Consider the following 10,236-nt stretch of genomic DNA (forward strand, 5'->3'; position numbering starts at 1 on the left):
TGCATGTATTTGAAACAGATATTTGATGGTAAATTTTAATACCAAAACATTAAATCTCAAAACTTCAAAATTGGTGTAACACAGGTGAGAAAATGAAAAAGAAAACTATATATTTGGACTACATGACAACATTATTGAAGGTTTCCACATCTGTAATATAACGGTCTATGTTTATTGTTTCTGCATTTGGAAGAGGATGATATGTTTGTATATTAAATCCCTGATTGTAATACTTTGAATTCTTGCTTAGGAACCAAAATGTTAGCGTGAGTAGGCCTTCGAAGTCTGAAGCTGAAAAAAACCCTTCTTGTTCAGGGGTGTCAAACTCATGGCTCATGGCGTCACACATTGGCCACGCCTACCCCCAGTTTAGCAAAGGGGGAGGAGTTGCAAAATGTCATGTGATGATAATGTGATGCCACAAGTTTGACACCCCTGCTCCAGTGGTGGGATTCAAAAAATTTTTACTACTGGTTCTGTGGGCATGGCTTGGTGAGCATGGGAGGGGAAGGATACTGTAAAATTTCCAGTCAGAGGTGATATTTGCTGGTTCTCCGAACTACTCAAAATTTCCACTACCAGTTCTCTAGAATTGGTCAGAACCTGCTGAATACCACCTCTGCCCTGCTCTTATTCCTAGCTTAAGGAGGAAGAAGAAGTAAATGTTTGTGAAATCAAAATTCATCACGAAATTATATAGTACCTGATTATTATTATTATTTATTTAATTTTGTCAAGCAATTATAAGGTAACAGGTATAAGCATAAACATGGTTATGAATACATGAAAAGGATACATATAAGAAAAAAAAACAATAGGACAGGGATGGTAGGCATGATGGTGCACTTATGCAGGCCCCCTACAGACCTCTTAGGAAAGGGCTGAGGTCAATAGTAGACAGTCTAAGATTAAAGTTTTTGGGGTTTGGGGAAGAAACCACAGAGTCAGGTAGAGTATTATGTAGGATTATTATGTAGGATGCTGTCTGAATAGAATCTAAAAGGGGCATCAAAGCATTATCATTTAGTAGCTTTTGTTGGTTTCTTTTATTCATGCATGTAAGGAAGTCCCTTTGGAGTTAGAGATGACGGATGGCAGAACCCCATTTCAATATAAGGGAAAGAAAAAGAAAGTAAGAGAATAATGATGAAATTCTATTCCTTATATGTTTGCATAGAACATTGAAACATTGGGAATATACACTGCTCAAAAAAATAAAGGGAGCACTTAAACAACACAATGTATCTCCAAGTCAATCACACTTCTGTGAAATCAAACTGTCCACTTAGGTAGCAACACTGATTGATAATCAATTTCACATGCTGTTGTGCAAATGGAATAGATGACAGGTGGAAAGCATAGGCAGTTAGCAAGACATCCCCAATAAAGGAGTGGTTCTGCAGGTGGTGACCACAGACCACTTCTCAGTTCCTATGTTTTCTGGCTGATGGTTTGGTCACTTTTGAATGCTGGAAGTGCTTTCACTCTAGTGGTAGCATGAGACGGAGTTTACAACTCACACAAATGGCTCAGGTAGTGCAGCTCATCCAGGATGGCACATCAATGCAAGCTGTGGCAAGAAGGTTTGCTGTGTCTGTCAGTGTAGTGTCCAGAGCATGGAGGCGCTACCAGGAGACAGGCCAGTACATCAGGAGACATGGAGAAGCCCGTAGGAGGGCAACAACCCAGCATCAGGACCACTACCTCCGCCTTTGTGGAAGGAGGGGCAGGAGGAGCACTGCCAGAGCCCTGCAAAATGACCTCCAGTGGACCACAAATGTGCATTTGGCTGCTCAAACAGTCAAAAACGGACTCCATGAGGGTGGTATGAGGGCCCAATGTTCACAGGTGGGGGTTGTGCTTACAGCCCAACACCGTGCAGGATGTTTGGCATTTGCCAGAGAACACCAAGATTGGCAAATTCATCAATGGTGCCCTGTGCTCTTCAATGATGAAAGCAGGTTCACACTGAGCACATGTGACAGATATGACAGGGTCTGGAGATGCTGTGGAGAATGTTCTGCTGCTGCAACATCCTCCAGCATGACCGCTTTGGCAGTGGGTCAGTAATGGTGTGGGGCGGCATTTCTTTAGGGGGCTGCACAGCCCTCCATGTGCTCGCCAGAGGTAGCCTGACTGCCATTAGGTACCGAGATGAGGTCCTCAGACCCCTTGTGAGACCATATGCTGGTGAGTTGGCCCTGAGTTCCTCCTAATGCAAGACAATGCTAGACCTCATGTGGCTGGAGTGTGTCAGCAGTTCCTGCAAGACGAAGGCATTGATGCTATGGATTGGCCCGCCCGTTCCCCAGACCTGAATCCAATTGAGCACGTCTGGGACATCATGTCTGGGACTCCATCTGGGACTCCATCCAGCAATGCCACATTGCACCACAGACTGTCCAGGAGTTGGGAGATGCTTTAGTCCAGGTGTGGGAGGAGATCCCTCCAGAGACCATCCACCACCTCATCAGGAGCATGCCCAGGCATTGTAAGGAGGTCATACAGGCATGTGGAGGCCACACAAACACTACTGAGCCTCCTTTTGACTTGTTTTAAGGACATTACATCAAAGTTGGATCAGCCTGTAGTGTTTTTTTCCACTTTAATTTTGAGTGTAACTCCAAATCCAGACCTCCATGGGTTGCTAAATTTGATTTCCGTTGATAATTTTTGTGTGATTTTGTTGTCAGCACATTCAACTATGTAATGAACAAAGTATTTAATAAGAATATTTCATTCATTCAGATCTAGGATGTCTTATTTTTGTGTTCCCTTTATTTTGTTGAGCAGTGTACAATGCAAAAGGGAAAAGTCTGCATTGCAATGTTGTGACACGCTTTGTCATTTGCTACTCTTTTTCTCTCTGAAAATAGCTAAGCCAAGGAGAAAGGGGAAAATTCAATGTCCCAAGATCGAGGGTATTATGTCATACATTTATAAAATGATATCTAGCTTTTCAAAGCAGAGTGTTACAATATCCAGAAGTAACCATAGTAAACCAACAGACATCTTGCAACCAGAAAATTAACATTTTTTTCATTGGTCATATTCTACGAGAAGAGAAGTCGGGTATTTAGGTATTTAGGAATGAGTGAGGTTTGGATGGATGGAAAACTTCCAAGGAATATCAATGATATAAACTGCACGCCACTTTTGTAATGCACCTATGAAGTTATCTGCTACAGCTTTCAAATCAACTTAAGGGAAGCTTTACTCTTTAATTTGATCCCTATGATTGATTGATAATTGTCTCAAAGAAGACCTAAAATCCTGTATCTAAATAACAAGTATCAGAAAAACATTGACTCCACCTTGGAAGGAATGGTCTGTCATGATTTGAAGATCTCGGAGACAACCATCAGCCCAACTGAGATAATTAAAAAATAAAAACATACACTTACAGTCTTTGCTTGTGCCCTTGCAAATCATTTGATAACAGATTGTAATTTTTCTCTTTGCTCTGTATTTGAAAGGGTTGGCTGTATTAGTTTGTTTGTAGCATTTAATTAATGCTGTTTGAAATAGATTTTTCCTAAAATTAGTACCCAGCAGCTGATATTGAAAGTTGGTTGCCTTTGATTCAGGCAATCATCACATAATCAATGAGACAGATAGTCATCAATATCCTGGCTTTTCATGCATTTGTCTAATCCAGATTTAAAACCAGCCTAGTTGGTAGTTATCGCAATGGGTGAAGCAAAGCTTATGATTTAACTATGCATTGTGCAAAAGAGTTTAAAACGAGCCAACTCCTCTGGATCTAAAGGGGCTGAACTAAAGAATCTAAAGGGGCTGAACTGGTCCTTGGCACTCTTAATCTGATGATACCCAGCAAATTGAGGGGTCTTTGAAGGACAGGAGAACAAAACAACATCAGTTGTAAAGGTCACTTTGGAAGCTACCTCCAACTTTATTTTAAGCATTAGCTTTATTTGAAAAGCTTATGGAAGCTTCACATAAGGTAAACAGCCATGCATTTGAGCATCCTTATTCCACATTATGAATTATTCCAGCCTTAAGGTGTTTATTGCATGGGCTCAAAGACATTAATAATTTCTATTGCTGTGAAACAAAATGTTGGACCAGACTGCTAAAGTACAGAACCAACCAATAAGTGAATATCAAGCACATACCCATTTGTAAATGCAGTACCATTAATGCATAATCTTAAGCAGTTTATTTATCCTCATTACATTTAATCTATTCATTAATGTGCTGATCTCTCCAGACACCACAATTATTTAAATGCATTCTCTCTGCGCTTCAAGATTTTAGCCACATTTAAAATGCTCTGCTGCAGATTGAACAGAAGGTGAAAGACATTATTCCCATAGCATACCATATCTTAAAGCAAATTCAGTACTTCTCTTTATGTTATGTAACTAACTCTGTCCTACACTCACTTGTATGTTTTCAGATCCAAAAGTCTAACAGAGAATAATTTATATGAGTTCTACTTAATTTAATGTAGCTCTCTTATGCACATCACTAGAAAAAAAGGATGTCTCTTCTATCCACCCCATTACTCGATATGACAATGAATTAAAGTAAAATTATGCTAACCCTCATCTTCCCAACACTGCATTAAAAGAGAAATATGCCCTAAATACAAATTTAAAAGTAAAGAAAACCTAAACCTGAGCATTTTGCCAAATTACTGTGATGATCAGAAGTTATTTTGGATTTATGCAGAATGAAATAAGTGAAATAATAAAAATGCATGCTCTACACCTTTGCATTATAGGTATCATGGTTGGGCAATAAGTAAAGGCTTGCCATAGGAAACCAAGTAATTTGTCTGTTCATGTAGGTCCCAATCAGAACAGAATCTTGGGTGGGCAAACAAGTGATTAGAGCATCAGATGGAAACTGGAAGGTTGAAGCAGTCAGGGTGTTCAGGGCAAAGCATAAGCATAAGCATCACTATAAGTTGTCATGATAGAAGATCAGTTTCCAACCTTTGATCACTAGAGGTCATTGGACAAGTTTGATGGATTGTTTCTAAGTCAATCCCGCAAGAGATAATGCTATTGCAAGCCCAGATGTTGAATTATAACCTTTTTACTGTGGACTAAGCAAGCTGAAGATATTTAAACTGATAGTTTGGAAACATGGATATTTACAGTTTCTTCACAGACGGAGGTTTGGATGCACCATTCTCCAATGGCACTTCCAAACAGGCAAGTGAGATAAGAAACCACAGTTTTCCAAAATCATTGAGATATCCATATAGCTACTAGAGTTGTAAATCATTGATTGTACAGGAAAAGTATAGAATTTTCTGCCATCAGAACTAATGATTATTTAGATGGCTAAACAAATTCATGGAGGGAAGGCCAATCATTCTGATGGATATATATTGTTTCCAAAACCATCAATCATTCAGAGCACTTTTTAGAAAGTTACATGGAAGAGGACTTACTTGTGAGATTCCTACATGCATTTGGTCAGGGTTAGGACTCCAAGGTTCTTATATAATATAACCACAGGATTGCTGAACCAATCTTCAGGGTGGTCATGGATGCCATTGTTTTGATATAAAACTGGAGGCCAGTCTATCGTTAAATGCTTCTGAAGTCATCTTGACCTGATATTTTGTTGAAATCTCTTTTTTGCCTTGAAGGAAGAAAAGCAATTAAAACTATAACTACCTGGAATCTAATAAACTTATCATGTGATAACATCTCAACCAAATAAATACTTCCCCTTTTTTGAAAAACAGATACAAAATATTTCATGTAAAAATTGCTCTAACTATTTTTATATTTTCTTCAGCAAAAGCCCTTATCATATTTTATTCTCTCCCCTGTTGCCTTTCTTAGTGGATACTGTTTCCAGCATACTGTTTCAGTCCAATTTGTGATTTCTTACGAAACACAAACACTTATTCTGTGATTCTATTTTCTTGGCTTTCATGAAGAGCCTTTGTTTCACAATTGACTGATCTAAGGCCCAGGGTCAGGTCAAACAATACTCATATAGATCATTTCTTATATGATGGAACATAAAATACACTTGAACAGCTTTCTACTTCCTTCCTCATTTCCAATGCCAGTTATTCTCAGAGATTATTCTTCATTCCACAGAGGTTCAAATCACACAAATTCCAAGTCTGTACTCAGAAATCAAATTTCTACCTTTATGGAACATGATTTGTGGGTATGGTCTCCAATTGAAGAAATACTGCACTCTGGAGATGAAGGCAAAAACGTGGGGTGGGCGTTAACAACATGTTTATCCTCTGCATAAGGGAGAAATCTACAAAAATATCATCTAAATCAGCTTTGTACACATTTGTACATAACCCACATTCTTGTCACCACTTTTCTTCCTGGCTCATGGTTTGTTGCCAATGTACTTGGAGGGCAAGTTGATCATTCTAAAGAGTGTAGCATAAGCCAAGAACAGAACTAAAGAGACAATGGCCTGATTATACCTTCTAAAAGTAATTTCCTTAAAAGCAGCCTTTTAAGTCTTTTGTTCAGCAGAGTTAATCCTCACAATCTTGGATGCATTTAGAACTGGGTTGGAGCAAAGTAAATGTGCAGAAAAAGTAAATGTGCAGAAAAACGTACATTTCCTACAGAGAGCTAAAATTTTATCAATAGAAGTCAAAGTGGAATATTACTAAGAAACCAGCAAGAACTTACACAGGTTAAAGTGAGTAGCCTTGTTAAAGTAATCTTTAATGCAGCTGTGGAAGGACCATCAGATACTACAATGTACAGTGTTTATCAGAATAAAAACTGCCAGCTGTTATTCGACTGGCAGAATTTATTTTATTTTATTTTGCCCAAGGCCCATGACTCTTACTACAAGTGTGAGGAAAGCAGTGAAAGTGACGGACATTGTGGGTGACAAATCAATATTTCAGCACCGCATCTCACATCTGTCACTTCTATTGACTATAGATTTGATCTCACAACAGTATTGTGAAATCTAATTACCAAACCATAACATCACAATTTTATATGTCTTCATCTTATTTTACAATACCAGAGGGGGGTGTATTTCTTTCATAATAGTGCACCACTACTCAATAGATCAACTCTATAAATGAGTGTTCAACAATGTCCATACATATTAAAGGATAAATTCAGGAGTTTTGCCTTTCAAAATTATGGGAATCTGAGGGATTCCTGAGGTTTTAAGCATATAACTTCTGAGAAAGACAAAGTGATTTTCCAGAAACATTATTTTGCCAAAATATCTTCTGTATAACAACCATACCAAATGGAACTATTTCTAAACTTGCTTCCCATGGTATCTGTCTTTTATTTTATCTACTGCTTCCCAGTGCTTTACAGCCCTCTCTAAAGTGATTTAGAGAGTCAGCATATTGCCAACCTCTTTTTACCAACCTTGGAAGAATAGAAGAATGAGTCAATCTTGAGCCGGTGAGAATTGAACTGCTGGCAGTCAGCAGAATTAGCTTGCAATACTTCATTCTAAGAACTGCACCATCACAGCCATCACAAAACAAACCTCATGTATAACACTCTTAAAAAGATTTATATACAAATTTTACAATCCAGATAGTATAAATCTCATGAATTTAACCATAAATGATGTACAAATATAAACTTTGAACAATTTCCTGAAAATCAACAAAGCAGAAGTTGAGGGTCAAATTCAAAAATTCAAAACAAAACCAAAAACCATGAGTCAACTATTCTTGGCTGCAAAGTAAGAACATTTAGAACAATTAGGAACATCTCTCTTCCATTAAATTTATTTGTTTATTTAGCGTATGGTATATCATACATGGACCAGCAATACATGGACTAGCAATATAATACAATCTCTTCCATTAAATTTTGAGTATATATCATATATATTCATATCACATATATTTATAAATATATATCATATATATTTAAAGAAACATAAAGGATATATCCTGAAAATAACACATATAATCATGTTTTATTCTCATTTTCAAATTATACTAATATTTGAAAAACACATGCAAGTGACAAATTTCTCCATGTACAAAGCTCATCTCTGCATGCCTGTTGCAACAAATGGCAGAATAAGATGGGATGGCTGTGGAGGAGGAGTAAAGAAGCAACACGTGTATAATAGTATTTATTCATTTCAATTTGAGGTTTTTGTTCTTCTCAATCAGAATATTGATTACAGTATATTAAAATGACAGCAATGCTTTTAAAAAATCTTACAATATGCCTCAAAGCACTTAGATGCTGTTAAATATCAGACACATTGCCAATTTCCAGATGAATAGGTTAAAGAATTTGTGGGCAAGGAAGAGATGCATTTCCTGAATATGAGGAGCTGAACTGTTAGGGATTGAAATGGAAGCGGAAGGATTAATTCACTAAACTTTCCCATCTACTTCTTTTAAGCATAGCACTTTGAAATCAATGAAGGGTGTCCCCAACAGTATTAGAATAGTGTCCAGATTAGAAGATAAAATTAATAAAATGCCAACCACACAATTGTTCAAGACAAGATGCTGTAACAAAGAATTACAGTCTACAAATGCAAACCTGTCTCTTCCCTCCCCTCTCTCTACCTTCTAAGATACTAATCACAAGTATTGTTCAGGTGGAAGGTCAAGTCTGTCTCTTAAAGAAATCCTAAATTCCCTTCACTTTTGTTCCTCTCATTAAGGGGCGTGCATACGTGCATCATCTTGCCTACCGTCCCTGTCCTATGGTCCTCATTTATTCGTACCTATTTCCTGTATTCTTATTCATGTTTATACTTATACCTATTATCTTGTAAGCGATTGACAAATAAAATAATAAAAAATAAAAAAATATATAAATCACAAACATTTTCCCTCTGTTTTGGCAATAGGGCCTTTGGGGAAATTCTGAAACTCCAGAGAAACAAAGCTATAGGGAATCCGTAGTTATTTCACTTCAGGGAAAACATTATTTGGTCTGAAACAGCCTGCTCTGTTGTGAAATTCAGCACTGGGGTAAATTTGATGCATGGCCTTAGTCAATAAAATACAAACTCAGACAACATTTTTCTACAGTTGATACATCAATCATCAGCTATTTTCTGTCCAACCACTATGCACAACAGACTTATTTAACCATTTTCGGTGGCATTCCCCCCCTCCCCAAACAAATGGCCACAGATAAGATATTTGAGCAATAATTATTTTCTCACCAGTGCCATATGCTGTATTATTAATATCTCAGGATTCAAGAAATCTAACAAAATTGTCCCATAGAAGATATCAATATCAGAGGAATAAATGAAGAACAGTTTCCAAAATCTAGCCTCAAATGGTTTTTAAATAAATAAACAAACACTGCCATGAAGTGGTTGGTCGTCATTCAATTACTTCTTTAGCAGTTTTCATCAGTAATACAACTAAATAAAATAAGTAGCTGGATGATGACTTTTTACAACAAACTGAATTGGCATAACTTTGTGCAAACTTTCATGTTCTCTATTATCAGGCAAAAAGAAAGGAAAATTAAATAAAGTGGATTTTCAAATATCTTTTACAAGGCTTGTATTGTCAATTCAATCCCAAATTGCCAGAACTGATGGTAATTTATGGCCAATAGATCAAAACTACTTACCTGACCCCACCAAAAGGAGTAAAAGAAAAGCAGTTCCTCCCAGTTCTGCAACAAAAAGGGGGATTGCACTGCACAGCTCTAGGAAGCAAGGAAATCATTTTCATTTCTGCCTTATGCTGAAATCAGTTGAACTACACTGTGCAATTATATCTAGTATTAAAGGGATCTCTCCCTTCCTAACTTGCAGCCCTTCTTGTATTAAATCCTCTTCATCTGGAACTAGAACCCATCACAAATCGTTAAATGGGATATCCTCTAAAGGACAAAAAATGTTTGAATTCACAGTAATATCTAAAGGGACATACAAGTCATACAACAGTCCATTTCCAGTCATTGATTCAATTCAAATTATCAACTCAGTTAAAATAACTGAATTAGCTCAAGTTAGTTTATCCTAGCTCCTGCCCACCTAGCAGTTCAAAAGCATGTAAATGCAAATAGATAAATATTGGTGGGAAAATAATTTTGGTGGGAAAATAACAGAGACATGAAAGGAGCCCCTTCAGGCATCCCCTGAATGGCAGCAGTGATGTCACCAGCTAATCCTTTCATCCCAGAAGCACCAGTAAGGTACTTCCAACATGAATGTAGTACGTTAAAATAATTTGAATAATTTGAAGTCAATCTAATTCATGTAATCACCAGTTCAACATGCCAGTTTGTTTCA

General features: G+C 37.3%; 1 long non-coding RNA gene across 3 annotated transcripts in view; it reads right to left on the reverse strand.

The window, feature by feature from the left end:
* The window catches only part of LOC148125159 (uncharacterized), a 258,785-nt gene extending 251,285 nt beyond the window's left edge, over positions 1-7,500 (reverse strand). For all 3 annotated transcript variants that reach the window (XR_015744586.1, XR_015744584.1, XR_015744585.1), the window contains exons 1-2: positions 7,365-7,500; positions 5,426-5,619 (exon numbers count right to left, since the gene is read on the reverse strand). This is a non-coding gene — a long non-coding RNA (uncharacterized LOC148125159). The remainder of the gene's footprint in view (positions 1-5,425; positions 5,620-7,364) is intronic.
* Positions 7,501-10,236: the final 2,736 nt, after the last annotated feature.

The sequence above is a fragment of the Pseudonaja textilis genome, chromosome 8 (assembly GCF_049901715.1).
Source record: "Pseudonaja textilis isolate UNSWEBS1 chromosome 8, rPseTex1.2, whole genome shotgun sequence".
NCBI lineage: Eukaryota > Metazoa > Chordata > Lepidosauria > Squamata > Elapidae > Pseudonaja > Pseudonaja textilis.